Raw genomic sequence first — 15,456 nt, 5'->3', positions numbered from 1 at the left:
TTTGGCTAAGTTAAGAGACAAGGTCTAGGGTAAAGTTTTGAAATGAAAACATGCTTGTTTATGCTCCTTCATAATACATGATCTCTTATATGTTATTAGTTAAGAGTTTTATGCTCCATGTGGTATTAAAGGTTGAGAAACCCTACCTTGATGTTTCGGCCAAGTTGGGATACAAGGTCTAGGGCAAGGTTTTGAAATCTAGTCATGCTTGTATATGCTTCCTTATGATGTATGATCTTTAATATATGGTTAGTTTAAGTTTCATGCTTCATGTTGTACTTAAAAGTTTGAATACCTCACATTTAGGTTTTGGCCAAGGTTGAAATTGAGACTTAGGGCAAAGTTTGAAACCTAACCATGCTTAGTTATGCTTCCTTATGATATATGATTTCTTACATGTTGTTAGTTTCATGCTACATGTTGTATTAAAAAAATTGGAACCTCACCTTAAGGTTCGGCCAAGGATGATTTAGGGTTTGTAGGAAGATCAAAACCCCAACCATGCATGATAATGACTCTTTATGATATGCTTTAGGTTATGTGCACTTATGACCTCATGTTATGATTCCTTATGATATACTTTATGTATGTGCACTTATGACATCATGTTATGATTCCTTATGATATGCTTTATGTATGTGCACTTATGACATCATGTTATGATTCCTTATGATATGCTTTATGTTATGTGCACCTCATGCTATTATGATATGTCTATGAAAGGCTTATGTAAGATGAAAAGCCTAAGAGATGCTTCCCTTGAGATGGGGTCAAGAGCACTCTTCATGACATGACAAAGAGATGCTTCCCTTAAGTTGGGATCAAGAGCTCTCTTCATGATATGACAAGAACATGAAATGTTATGATATGACAAGAACATGATATGTTATGATATGACATGATATGACATGCTATTTTACTTTGTATGGCTTGTACCAAGGGTGGGCTCCATAAGCGTCCCTAGGTCGATGGTCTATGAAACGAGCCTAGTAAAAGGGATGGACTCCTAAGTTGCCCCTAGGTCGATGGTCTATTAAACGTGCATAGTTCCTAGTAGGTTCAAGATTAGCTACCTTGGATCTATTTAGGATGCGCGCATTCATGTATGTATGTGGTACAAGCCGGGCCCTCATGTTGAGATTATGTTTAAGTATGTATATGATATATGTTTTTAAAAGGACATCTTGCATATACTCATCTCATGTCACATGTTTTCAAAAGAACATCTTGCATCTACAAGTTCATGTTATATGTTTTCTTTTATGCTTACTTAAGATGCTCTTGAAAATATGTCAATGATGCTTATATGATCATGTTATTACTTTATGTTTATGCTCTCACATGCTATGATATGATCTTATGTTCTCACATGATATGATATGATTTGATGTTTATGATTTCACATGATATGATATGACTTTATGTTTATGTTCTCACATGATATGATATGACTTTATATTATGCTCTCACATGTTATGTTATGATTTGCCAAATGAACATGTTATCACTCTATGTTTATGCATGATTCATGGTTTTTGTGAGTAGGAAAGGAACTTACTAAGCCTATGGGCTTATAGTCTTTTTATGTTTCCTTGTACTGCAGAAAAAGGAAAGGAATGGCTAAATTAAGAGGAGCAGCAGGAAGGGCAAGTGTGTGTGTGGCAGTGGCATGGTGGAAGAAAAAGAGAAAAATTGCTTTATGTTTATATGTTTTAAGTTTGCATATGAACCATGTGTTGTCATTATGCTTTGATAGTACTTGCACTAGTATGGATAGTATGCACTTATGTTCTCCTTATTTCATGTTAGTATGCTTATGATATCATGATTCATGTTCCAAGTAGTTGATACTAATTAAGTTATATGCATGAACATTAGCATGTCTACATGTTCAATATGATAACCATGATGTTTAGTGTAGTTAGTGTAGAAAAAAATTTTATAACTGTTTCCGCTGCCATGATTTTATATGTATGCACATATGTAAGTAAGTAACCCCGTCCCTCCTTGAGCAGTGGGAGGGCGGGCGTTACACTCATGGCAAAAGAAGCTGCCAAAGCACTATATCTTAGGAAACACAATTATATCCATTTAGGACTCATTGTGTTTGGCCTAAGGGGATTTACAAGAGCCAAGTTAAGAGGTAAAGTACTTTTAGTATTACATGATACTAGATTGTCTGATAATGAAAAAGACATTATAGGCCACATTGAAGTAGATAGGAATACCAATTTAGGTATTACTTATGTCCAAATTTTAATATAACTATCAGAGATTTCATTAAACATATCCGAATTCACATCCAAGCAAAAGGATATGGCCAATTCCAAAGAGATAATATCCAACTTGATATTATATTTTTAGGTAAAACTATACATGAATAATCATTTTAAAATCTTTGTTACTGATATGATTGAAGCTCTAACTACTAAAGGAATACATTTTCTTAAGCCTAGAGAATATAACTTATAAACTTTAGCAGGATTACAATGGAATATCAATTTACAAAATCCAAAAATTACACTCAAACTAACATCATCACTTATGTACAAAGACAGAAATAATCAACTCTTTGTCCGCTTTCTGGATATCAACCAACAACATTTTCTACTGAAACATAAGAAGAGATAGAATCCAACCATAACTTAACGTTGCATATTTTTGATCTAGTCCAGATTTTAAGACAACTTGGACAAAAACATCTGCAAATGGTACAAAGGAATAAGATTAAATAAGCAAGTACTATAGCAAAAGCATACAATTATATGAACATACAAGCACCAATTTTTGACCTATTTAGTAATGTAGATGAATATGTGTTAGGGTTCAATCAAAGTCCCACATTGGAAAGATTTGGTAAAGATCATGGATTTAAAAGGATGTAGGATATCTCTATTGGCATGAGGCCTTTTAGGGAGAGCCCAAGAGCAAAGCCATGAGGGCCTAGACCTAAAGTGGACAATATCATGTCATTGTGGAGATATGTGGGCATCCTTTGGGCGTAAAAAATGGTATCAGAGCTACAGGTTTTTGGCGGTTTTCTTCAACATGTCGGGGATAACTTCTGCGAAGTTTGATATGGTGAAGTTTGACGGAATCGAAAACTTTGAATTATGGCAGAGAAGAGTCAAGGACTTGTTGGTGCAACAAGGCATGGTGAAGGCACTAAGAGAAAGAAAATCGGAAAGCATGAAGAGATCAGATTGGGTAGAATTTCAGGTGAAGGCAGTAGCAACAATCAGGTTTTGTCTTATAGATGACGTGATGTACCATGTCATGGATGACTAGTCACCGGTGGTAGTTTGGCAAAAGCTGGAAAGCTAGTACATGTCAAAGTTATTGACAAACAAGCTGTATCTTTAGCGAAAATTATTCGGGCTGAAGATGACAGAAGGAACCGATCTGAGCCAGCACATTAATGTATTCAATCAGATTGTGAGCGATCTGAAGAGAGTTGATGTGACGATCGAAGATGAGGATAAGGCACTGATGTTGTTGAATTCTCTACCTTCATCTCCTACATATGAGAATTTGGTAACTACTTTAATGTGGGGTAAGGAAACTCTCAAATTGGAGGAGATCACAGGTGCGTTGCTAGGTTTTCACCAAAGGAATAAAACAAGCGATGAAGTTTCTCAGGGAGAAGGACTTGTGGTAAATAGCAACCAAGAGCGTGGTAGGAGTAAATCTTGACATGGATGGGGTAACAACAACAAGGCTCGTTCTAAATCGAGAAGGAAGAAGGTGATCACGTGCTACAAATGTGGAGACAAAGGTCATATCAAGAGAGATTGTCTAGAAATAAAGAAATATGTTACAGAGAACAAAGGTAGTTCGACAAAGTCTGCAAACATAGTTGAAGAAGATAATTCAGAGAGCGGTGATGAAGATATGCTATCAGTTATGTCGAGTTCGGAGCAGCTCACAAATGCATGGATTTTAGACTCTGCATGTTCATATCACATGACTCCAAATAAGGATTGGTTTAACACCTATAGGGTAGTGGATTCTGGTTCAGTGTTGATGGGAAACGATGCATCATGCAAAGTTATCGACATAGGGAACTTCAGAATCAAGATGTTTGATGGTGTGATTAGAACTTTATGTGATGTCAGATATATACCAGAGCTAAGGAAGAAATTAAATTTGAATATTGTACTGGTTCCCCTGTACAAAAATTTTGTACAAGCCTCGAACCTTCCTAACAACCTATTATGTTCTTTAGAAATTAAATTTGGAATCACAAACAGAACTTAACATTATTGATTCCAAATTCAACTTATCTGTTCTTAGAGGTTTAGACTTGGAACGCAAACGATGCTTAACATTATTAATCCAAATCCACCCATGTTACAAATTTGATTAAATATTTATTTCAGAGATCGACTTCCAGGTTAAACATGACGAGGCACTAGGCCTTCTTGGGTATGGGATCATCCACCACTTCCTAGACAAAGCCTGTCAACGAAATTCAATATTTAATCTCCTTATAGTAACCCTAGGTTTAACCACTAAGAACAATCGAATCACAAGAACGAAAAACAAAAGAAACACAAAATCGAAACTTAAATTCGATAGCCTAGAATCATTAGCCTCTTGTGTTTGGTATTTCAAGATCTAAACAAAAGAATGAACTAGTTATGATACGGAAACTAATAACTAGTTATACCTTTTGTAGCTTATAGACCTCACGATCTTCTGTCGTATTCCTCTTCTTATCTCGGATGTCGTGTGAGTGACGATCTACCGAGATGAGAATCCACCCAAGCCTCCTTCTTCTCCTTGCAAGATTCGGCCACCAACTATTCTTCAAGGGAAGCTTTCTTTCTCTTCTTCTTCTCCACAAGCAACTGGCCACCAAGATGAAATAAGACCTCCAAGTGCCGTCGACCTTAACAAAAGGAGAAGAGAGAAAGAAGAGAGGAGAGGGTCGGCCACCACCAAGGAAAAGAGAGGAGAGAAATAATAGATGTGCGTTGTGAGGTGAGGCACTTCTACCCTCTCTTTTATATTCCTTGGTCTTGACAAATAAGGAAAGTTTTAGACATAATTAAAACTTCCTTATTTTCCTTGCCAATGATTTAAAAGAAAATTTTAATTAAAATTTCCTTTTATTGTTTCTATGGCCGGCCACCTCATTGAGCTCCAAACAAGAAAAATTTTAAACACAAAATTAAAACTTCCTTATTTGTTTCCGAAAATTTTTAAAATAAAAATTTCTCTTTTAAAATTCCCTTCATGGTTGGTTATAAAAGGAAACTTTTATAAATTAAAAACTCTCTTTTAAAACATGTGGATGGTTACAAAAAAGAAAAGTTTTCTCTAAAATTAAAATCTTCCTTTTCAACTACAAATAAAGAAAGATATCAAATCTTTCTTTTAATCTTTTGTAGAAAGTTATAAAAGGAAAGATTAAATTTTAAACTCTCTTTTAAAACCATTGCTTCCACATAAGGAAAGATTTTAAAATTAAAATCCCCTTTTAATTTATTGTGGTCGACCGCCTACTTGGGCTCCAAGCTAGGGCCGACCACCACTTGAACCCATCTAGCCTTGGTTTGACCGACCCTAGCTTGGGCTCCAAGCTTGGCTTGGCCGGCCACCTTAAGGTGGGTAAGAAGTTGGGTTTTGGTGGATATAAGACTTTATTAATAAGAGGCTACGACAGAAACCGAGAGGAGGAATTGATTTTGGTCTCTCGATGAACTTGAGCTTCCCGTGTTCGCCCCGAACACCCAACTCGAGTTCATCAATAATAACTCATTCCACTAAAGAGTTATTATTGAACTACCACACCAATCCCATATTACTATATGGGCTCCTTCTTATCATGAGTGTGTTAATCTCCCTGTGTTAATTGAACTACCACACCAATCCCATATTACTATATGGGCTCCTTCTTATCATGAGTGTGTTAATCTCCCTATGTTTAAGATATCGAATGACCACTAATTAAATGAGTTACTGACAACTCACTTAATTAATATCTAGCTCCAAGAGTAGTACCACTCTGCCTTATTGTCATGTCAGGTTAAGTCCACCTACAGGGTTTACATGACAATTCTTATGACCTCCTCAAGAGGACATCATCAACCTAGATTACTAGGACACATTTTCATTCTATAATCAATAACACACCATATAAATAATATCATTTCTCAACTTATCGGGCCTATTGATTTATCGAACTAAATCACACCCTTTGATAAATTAAAGAAATAAATATTAAGTATACGTGCTTGTTATTGTATCATGATTAAGAATACACACTTCCATAATAACAGAGGTCTTGTTCCTTTAAAGAGTTAGTATAAAAAGAAACTACCTCAAATGGTCATGCTCAATACACTCAGAGTGTACTAGTTTAATCTTATAGTCAAGATAAACTAATACCAAATTATACTACGACTATTCCAATGGTTTGTGTTGGTGCGGGAAGCATCCGACGATCGAACCTAAGTTTTGATAATGGCAAAGGATTCAAAGTTAAGGTGCTTTGTTATCTGACAGCTATTGCTGAGTGTTTCAGGAAAGTCCTAACTGCGGTTAGGCAAGGTAAAACCCTAGGGGGTGGTAACCCTAGGTCATAGGGGGTGGTAACCCTATGCGGAAAGTCTTGGTAGGTCGATGGCTTCAGGCAAAAGTCCTAGGGAGTGGTAACCCTAGGTGGAAAGTCCTGGTGTCGCGAACCAGGTGAAAGTCTGAACTGGCCGGTGAAGCGGATGTTCAGCAGAAAGTCCGGAAGCATCGAGTGCCGAGCAAAAGTCCAGTCGATCTGGAGGATCGTCGGCAATGTAAATCTCCGAGTGGAGTAGGTGAGGCCGTTCGGGTCGACCTAGGGTTTCCGGTTGGAAACCCAGTGTGACCCGGACGGTTCGAAGACTGTCAAAACTTTATTATTATCATTCATTATGTGCTAACTTTATTTTGCGGGGTATGTGTTTGGGACTAACACATTTTGCGAGAACAAAGGAGCAAGTTACAACTCGGATGAACAGTGTCCGAGGCCCTCCATGGAGCTTGAGGCGCCTCGGGTGAAAAAGGCACTGGAGGCGCCTTGAATGGAGTTCAAGGCGCCTTGAACCGGAGGTTGAAGGCGCTTGGATAGGTGGAGGCGCCTTGAACCAGATAGAGTTCGACCAGGTCCGTGCTGATCCACGCGGGTGACTCGGCTCGTTCAAGGCGCCTTGGTGAACAGTCTTGGACCCCCTTTATAAGGGGTCTCGACCAGCAGCTTCAAGACACAACTTCCAAGCTTCCATTCTGCTGTGTTCGCTCAAGTCTTGCTTCCGAAGTGCTGTTGCAACATTCCGATGACCCGAAGCTCAGATTTCTTTTCTACTACTGTTGTCGGTATAATTTTAATTGCAGTTACATTTCATAATTAATCTGTAATATTCATACGAAATTATAGTTGTTGCCCACGGAAAGCGATCAAGGATCGCGGGCCTTCGAGTATGAGTCGACCTAGGCTCTGAACGAAGTAAACGACCGTGTTCTTGTGTTTGTTTCCTTTATTCCGCTGCTTTAATTACTCTACGAACGTTTTATGATTCCGATAATCGAACAAATAGCCACGGCGCTATTCACCCCCTCTAGCGTCTCGATCCAACAATTGGTATCGAAGCGGGTCGTTTTGAATTGGTGCAACCACCTTTCAAAACAAATTTTTCGCAGATTTTTTTCGTTTTGAGTCGAATTAGAATTTAGCCTTATATCTATATTCTAATTTACATTTCCCTCGAATCGACTTTTGCTCAAGTAGGTGCAACACCACTCGAGCTCGTTTTTATTATTCTTTATTCCGCACTACTAATCCAAGACTTAGTCTTGGAACATATTCTATTATTTTCTTTTGTTACATATTATAAATGGCCCAACAAGAGGGTTTCGGCCCCCCGCTATTCTCCGGAGAGGATTTTGGCTCTGGAAGGGAAGAATGGAAACGTATCTAAAGATACAATTCGAAACGTGGATGATCATAAAGAAGGAACTGAAACTGCCAGTCGATGACGACGGCAAAACTACACCCTGCGAGAAGTGGGACGCCTCTCTAATAAAAAAGGTGGAAGCCGACGCCAAAGCTACTTGCACCCTCCAGTGTGGTCTTACCAAGGAAGAACTCAACAGAGTTGGCCCGTTCTCCTCTGCAAAGGAGCTCTGGGAAAAGCTAATCGAACTCCACGAAGGCACTGACGACACCAAGGTAAGTAAAAGAGATCTTTTACTTAATAAATTATATAATCTAAAAATGCAGGATGGCGAAACGGCGAGTTCTCTTCACGCGAGAATACAAGACATCCTTAACTCTCTTCACGGAATTGGCCAGAAGATAGAAAATCGAGACGTAATAAGGTATGCGCTAAACTCGTTTCCAAGGAATACATTGTGGGCATCAATGGTAGATGCCTACAAAGTTTCCAAGGATTTATCTTCTTTAAAACTAGATGAACTTTTTAGTGAATTTGAACTTCATGAGCAGACTAATGCACAGCCAACCGAGAAAGGTATTGCGTTGGTTGCAGGTACAAGCCGAACCCGGGAACCGAGACCACGACGGAGAACCGAACCGACATCGGAAGCTGAACCAGACTCTGACGATGAAGAAGGTGACATTACAACCGAGCTGGTAAACCTCGTAAAGAAGCTCTACAAGACGAAAGGATTCGACAAAAGGGATCTAAAGAAGGCAGTAAAATCAAAGGAAGGCCCACAAAATACAAAGATGAAGTTTGAAGTTACATGCTACGGGTGTAACCAAAGAGGGCACATCAAATCCAACTGCCCTAACCTGAAGGAGGTCAAAAAGCAAAGAAGGAAAAAGGTCCTTAAGGCAACATGGGACGAATCTTCATCGGAGGACGACGACGAGCTCGAACAAACGAGTCTACTCGCATTAATGGCGGGACCAAGTCGTCAATACGGATGGAGGCCGAGTCCGAGCAAAGCCACGGATCCGTATCCGTTTCAGAAGGACCGAACACCACTGTATCTCCCGGTTGAACATTTTAGTTAGCTATTTATTGCACAAATTAGCTAAGTCGAACCTGAAAGTTAAGTCACTTCTAAAGGAAGTAAGTGTCCTTAAAAGTGGCTAACACCAAACCCTCACCGACCAGAGTCAACTCAAGTTCAAAACTTGAGGAAGAAAATTCAAGTTTAACAAATAAGGTTAAGGATTTAGAAAATACCTTAGAACGGTTTACTTTGGGCTCCAAGAATTTGGACTTGATTCTTGGAACACAAAGAGCCAATAGAACTGGGTTGGGATACAAAAGTAAATATAGATCTTATTTATCACTAATAAACAAACAAAGTATTAAATCAGTCCAAGCATGGGTCTCCAAGTCTAACTTGGTCAATCAAGTTGGACTTGGCCAATACTGGGTTCCGAAGGATCAAATATACTACCTCGATAGACCATATCGAGGCCATGATCCAGGGGGAGAAAAAAGAAAAACAATCCTAAAAATTTAAAATTCAAAATTCGAAATTAAAATTAAAATAAAATTCAAAATTCGAAATTGAAATTAAAAATTAAAGTAAAATTCAAAATTCGAAATTAAAATTAAAATAAAATTCAAAATTCGAAATTGAAATTAAAAATTAAAAATAAAATTCAAAATTCGAAATTCGAAATTAAAATTAAAATAAAATTCAAAATTCGAAATTGAAATTAAAAATTAAAGTAAAATTCAAAATTCGAAATTGAAATTAAAAATTAAAGTTAAAATTCAAAATTCAAAATTCAAAATTGAAATTAAAAATTAAAATTAAAATTCAAAATTCGAAATTGAAATTAAAATTAAAATTAAAATTCAAAATTCGAAATTAAAATTAAAATAAAATTCAAAATTCGAAATTGAAATTAAAAATTAAAGATAAATTCAAAATTCGAAATTGAAATTAAAAAATTAAAGTTAAATTCAAAATTTGAAATTGAAATTAAAATTCAAAATTCGAAATTGAAAAATTCAAAATTCGAAATTAAAATTAAAATAAAATTCAAAATTCGAAATTGAAATTAAAAATTAAAGTTAAATTCAAAATTCGAAATTGAAAGTCAAAATAAAATCATAAATTAAAAACTCAAAATAAAGATGGAGGATCCAGACTCGCTAGCATCCCCAACTAAACTACCCGGTAGGGTAACTGAACCTAATCTACCCGAAATGGGTAAAACAAGAGTAGATTACCCGGCAAGGTAATTAAGGTTAGATTAAAACGGACTAAGGTTAACTTGAACCACAGTACTGGTGAAGTTTTTGGATGATAGTACGTTAGGGAAGCTTGGGCATCGCATGTCTAGGAAGATATGACTTCGACCTGGTGCATTTGGCCAAGTGGAACTGACCGAAGCTACCCTTAAATGGATCCTGACTAGTTAGACCAAGGATTGGTATTAAGTTCAATGGGTAGGACTATTTGGAAAACCTCAAAGGCATGGTTACTTTAATGAGTTCCTTGTGACTCACCATAGCCCAGAAGTTTATCCAAAGAATGCTTACTTATTGAACCTAAAGCCAAATCTGAATCTAACACAAAGTTAAACCAAAACTCCTGAATTCAACAATAAATCATCTCACGTCAATCATAGGATTCCCTGATTGAAAATTTAGATCGGGTGAGATGACTAAGTAATAAAACTCAATTTCAAAATTATTTTTAAAAACTCAATTTCAAAATTATTTTTAAAAACTCAATTTCAATTATTTTAAAACTCAATTTCAAAATTATTTTAAAACTCAATTTCAAAATTATTTTTAAAAACTCAATTTCAAAATTATTTTTTAAAACTCAATTTCAAAATTATTTTTTAAAACTCAATTTCAAAATTATTTTAAAACTCAATTTCAAAATTATTTTTAAACTCAATTTCAAAATTATTTTAAAACTCAACTTCAAAATTATTTTTAAAACTCAATTTCAAAATTATTTTAAAACTCAATTTCAAAATTATTTTTTAAAACTCAATTTCAAAATTATTTTAAAACTCAATTTCAAAATTATTTTAAAACTCAATTTCAAAATTATTTTTAAAACTCAACTTCAAAATTATTTTAAAACTCAATTTCAAAATTATTTTAAAACTAAATTTCAAAATTATTTTAAAAACTCAATTTCAAAATTATTTTTTAAAACTCAATTTCAAAATTATTTTAAAACTCAATTTCAAAATTATTTTAAAACTCAATTTCAAAATTATTTTTAAAACTCAACTTCAAAATTATTTTTAAACTCAATTTCAAAATTATTTTAAAACTCAATTTCAAAATTATTTTAAAACTCAATTTCAAAATTATTTTTAAAAATCAATTTCAAAATTACTTTTAAAACTCAATTTCAAAATTATTTTAAAACTCAATTTCAAAATTATTTTAAAACTCAATTTCAAAATTATTTTTAAAACTCAATTTCAAAATTCCTTAAATTTTTTTTCAACTTTAAAATTATTTTTAAAACCTCTTCAAAATTTATTAATTAAATTAAATTTAAAAGGAAAAAAAAAAACACGTGGAACTTATCGGAGGCGCCTCCCATCAATAGGAGGCGCCCTAGCAAGCGGCGGGAAAATTCCCGCCGCTTCGTCTTAAGGCGCCTCGGATCCATCCAAGGCGCCTCCAACGTATATAAGGCGCCTTAAACCTTGTTTTAAGGCGCCTTCAACACTTTATATCAAAACGAACAGAAGCCTTTCTGTTCGTTTTCTGCCGACGCCGAGCACGCGTTACTCGTGCGTTTTCTTCCCAACTAAGGCGCCCTCAACCGTTTTTTTTCCCTTTCTACGTGACAATGCCTCCTAGGTATAATCCTAATCCCTTCCGATCAAGTTTTATTTAGAATTTTTGCTTATTTCTGTCAATTTTTGGCAAATTCGTTAAAAATAGGAAACGCCGACATGTTGACCTTAATCCAGCTAGAATTCCATCAGCAGATATCAGATTCCCGACTATACATCTTAGGGACACCTTTGCTAATTACATCTTTGAACCTATCAAACCTAGATATGTAAATAAGACTTTTTTTATCCAGTATTGTCAACCAACTATTCAAATGATAGAGCACTATCAACTGGATCAATTGGTTTACTGCACCGATACGGTAAACCAGGAGTTATGTGCACAGTTTTATCACAACCTTGAGAGGGTTGATGATAATAGGTACAGCACTAGAGTTTCTGGCGTGGACATTGAGCTTACTCCCACTCTGCTACGCACCACCCTAGGACTTAGGGCTTCTGAGTCTACCTTTCTATGCTACCTCGGTAGGGATCTGCCATTTGGCGATCCTTACTCCCACATTACGTTAGATACTATCTATACGTATTTCCTCGGGGAAGCGAGGCCTGCTGACTTGACTGAGGTCAGGTCAGTTACTCTTCGGGTTCAGGACTACGTGATGTATAGGGTCCTGACAGCATGCATTCTGCCGATCTCATCTCGGGATGTCCCGAAGATGAGATCTTCACACTCATTCTTCTTGTACGCCCTGTGTCATCGATTTGATATCGATATTGCCCTGCATATGTTCCAGAACATTATCTGTGCATCTGGGACAGTCACCTCCAAGATAGTCCACATGCCCTATTGTCATATTCTGACACGCTTCTTTTCGACCATAGAGGGTATAGATGTGACCAGAGGAACAGTCATTCCTCTTACTATATATGATGAGCTAGGATCCCGTAGTTGTAGACTAGCCAGTGCCGATATCACAGCTGATGGAGTTCTAGCGTGGATAGGCCGACCACGGCAGGCAACTGCCCCTATCGCTCCAACAGCCGAGGATTTACCAGGCGAGGGAGAGGAGTGGGCTGATTTCTTAGCTGAGGATCTTTTCGCAGATCCCTCCCCGTCTGCCAGACCATCCACCTCAGCTGGACCTTCGACCTCTTCCTCACTCTCCGTCGAGGACAGACTTGCTCGACTCGAGGTCGAGTCCATCCAGACACGACGGATAGTTCTATCTATTCGATCCGAGATGGCTGCCGGATTTACATCCCTTCGTGACGAGATACGACGACTAGGTCAGCCAGCACCGGAGCAGCCCCATGATCCTCCAGCTATTTCTCCTCGAGCAGATGACCCTGCTATTTGATATGACTCTGTTATGCATTTTTCTATGGATTGTTGTCTCCCTTGTTTAGACTTCCTTGAAGTAATATTTGCATGCTTATTCAGTTTCACAAAATCTGAAGTAATATATACTTATTCAGTTTCACAAAATCTGAGTTTACTTATCACTCATTCAAATTCTAGGAAAAATAGTTTTCAAAACTCCAATTTTGTTAGATTTTTAAAATTCGGATTACGCCTAGGTTTCCCCCTAGAAATCATGTTCCTCTAGCTTTAAGCCAGAGCATCTCACAAACACCTAGGTCTACCTTGCTTGTGTTTTAAAAAAACATAGAATGACGTGAGATGCATAGGATACAGCCTGGACTCAGGAATGCTTATATTTGTGCATCAATATGAGTCTGGGCGTTAAACACATCATACATAATAATCAAGTCAAGTCTTCCAGCTCTAGCCAACTCTAACTGGACCAAATGGACTTAATTTGACTAACCATGTGAAAGCTACTGCCCTCTAGGCAATCAGCAAGTAGCTAAAGGTTAGACAATTGGGAAAAGTGTGTTTCAATTTTTTTAAGCATGATGGTACTTTAAGGTTCTAATCAAATTACCTTACCTGATTATTTTAAGGATCTGATACTTAATCAAATTAAACTCAATAATTTAATTTAACTCATGCTTGGACTAGAAACCAAACTACTGCTACCCCCTCTGTCCTAAAACTTAATAGTTTTTCTTTAATATCAAATTTTCTTCAAAATGAGTATTCAAAACTTAATTACAGTTTTTCAAAACACTTGTCCATGTAACTGAGTATTTTCAAATCTAGTCATCTTTTTATAACATTTTAAGTTTTTTAAATGACCTCATATTTTATAACTTCTAAGCAAATCCTTTTATTGAAAATTCAAGTACTCATATTTTCAAAGTTAGTTAATTTTAAGACTATTTTAACTAGACTTAGTTAGATTGTACTCTAAACTTAGCTATTTGGCAAAATATTTTTTCAATACAAATCATTTCGAAGCTGAGTATATAGCTAAGTATTTTCAAATTTGGCAAATTCTAAAACTCAAAAAGCTAAGTCGTTTTTGCTAACAAGAAAATTGATCTTTTTCCCTCTTTGAAAATTTTCCTTCAGAAAAATACAAATCTACTTTCAAACTGGTTTATTTTTGATATATGGCAAAGGGGGAGAGTAGGTAAATTAAAGTTAAAGGAAAATTCAAAGCAGAGAGTAGGTAAAGTAAAGTTAAATTCAAGTATTTAATAAAAGGAGGGCTTTTATTAAGGGGGAGTCTAATATTACAAAGTTAAAAGTTTCCAGCTTAACTGTTATTGCATTTGAAGTTTATTTACTTAAGCTTGGTTAACTTTATACAGTTATTACATATGTTGTTTTTCTTAACTTTGAATTACGTGTTGCCATAATCAAAAAGGGGGAGATTGTTGGTGCGGGAAGCATCCGACGATCGAACCTAAGTTTTGATAATGGCAAAGGATTCAAAGTTAAGGTGCTTTGTTATCTGACAACTGTTGCTGAGTGTTTCAGGAAAGTCCTAACTGCGGTTAGGCAAAGTAAAACCCTAGGGGGTGGTAACCCTAGGTCATAGGGGGTGGTAACCCTATGCGGAAAGTCTTGGTAGGTCGATGGCTTCAGGCAAAAGTCCTAGGGGGTGGTAACCCTAGGTGGAAAGTCCTGGTGTCGCGAACCAGGTGAAAGTCTGAACTGGCCGGTGAAGCGGATGTTCAAGAAAGTCCGGAAGCATCGAGTGCCGAGCAAAAGTCCAGTCGATCTGGAGGATCGTACTGGCAACAAGTAAATCTCCTGAGTGGAGTAGGTGAGGACGCGTTCCCCGTAGAGGGAACAGTAGGCGTCGGGTCGACCTAGGGTTTCCGGTTGGAAACCCGAAGTCAGACCCGGACAGTTCGAATGCTGTCAAAACTTTTATTATTATCATTCATTATGTTTCTGTGCTAACTTTGTTTTGCAGGGTATGTGTTTGGGACTAACACATTTTGCAGGAACAAAGGAGCAAGTTACAACTCGGATGAACAGTGTCCGAGGCGCCTCCATGGAGCTTGGAGGCGCCTCGGGTGCGAGCCAGGAAAAGGCCAGCGCAGCAGACTGGAGGCGCCTTGAATGGAGTTCAAGGCGCCTTGGACCGGAGGTTGAAGGCGCCTTGAACCAGATAGAGTTCGACCAGGTCCGTGCTGATCCACGCGGGTGACTCGGCTCGTTCAAGGCGCCTTGGTGAACAGTTAAGGCGCCTTGGACCCCCTTTATAAGGGGTCTCGACCAGCAGCTTCAAGACACAACTTCCAAGCTTCCATTCTGCTGTGTTATGCTCAAGTGCTGCTTCCGAAGTGCTGTTGCAACA

The sequence above is a fragment of the Zingiber officinale genome, chromosome 10A (genome assembly GCF_018446385.1).
Source record: "Zingiber officinale cultivar Zhangliang chromosome 10A, Zo_v1.1, whole genome shotgun sequence".
Taxonomy (NCBI): Eukaryota; Viridiplantae; Streptophyta; class Magnoliopsida; order Zingiberales; family Zingiberaceae; genus Zingiber; species Zingiber officinale.
The sequence above is the reverse complement of the archived record's forward strand: the minus strand, read 5'-3'. Positions refer to the sequence as shown.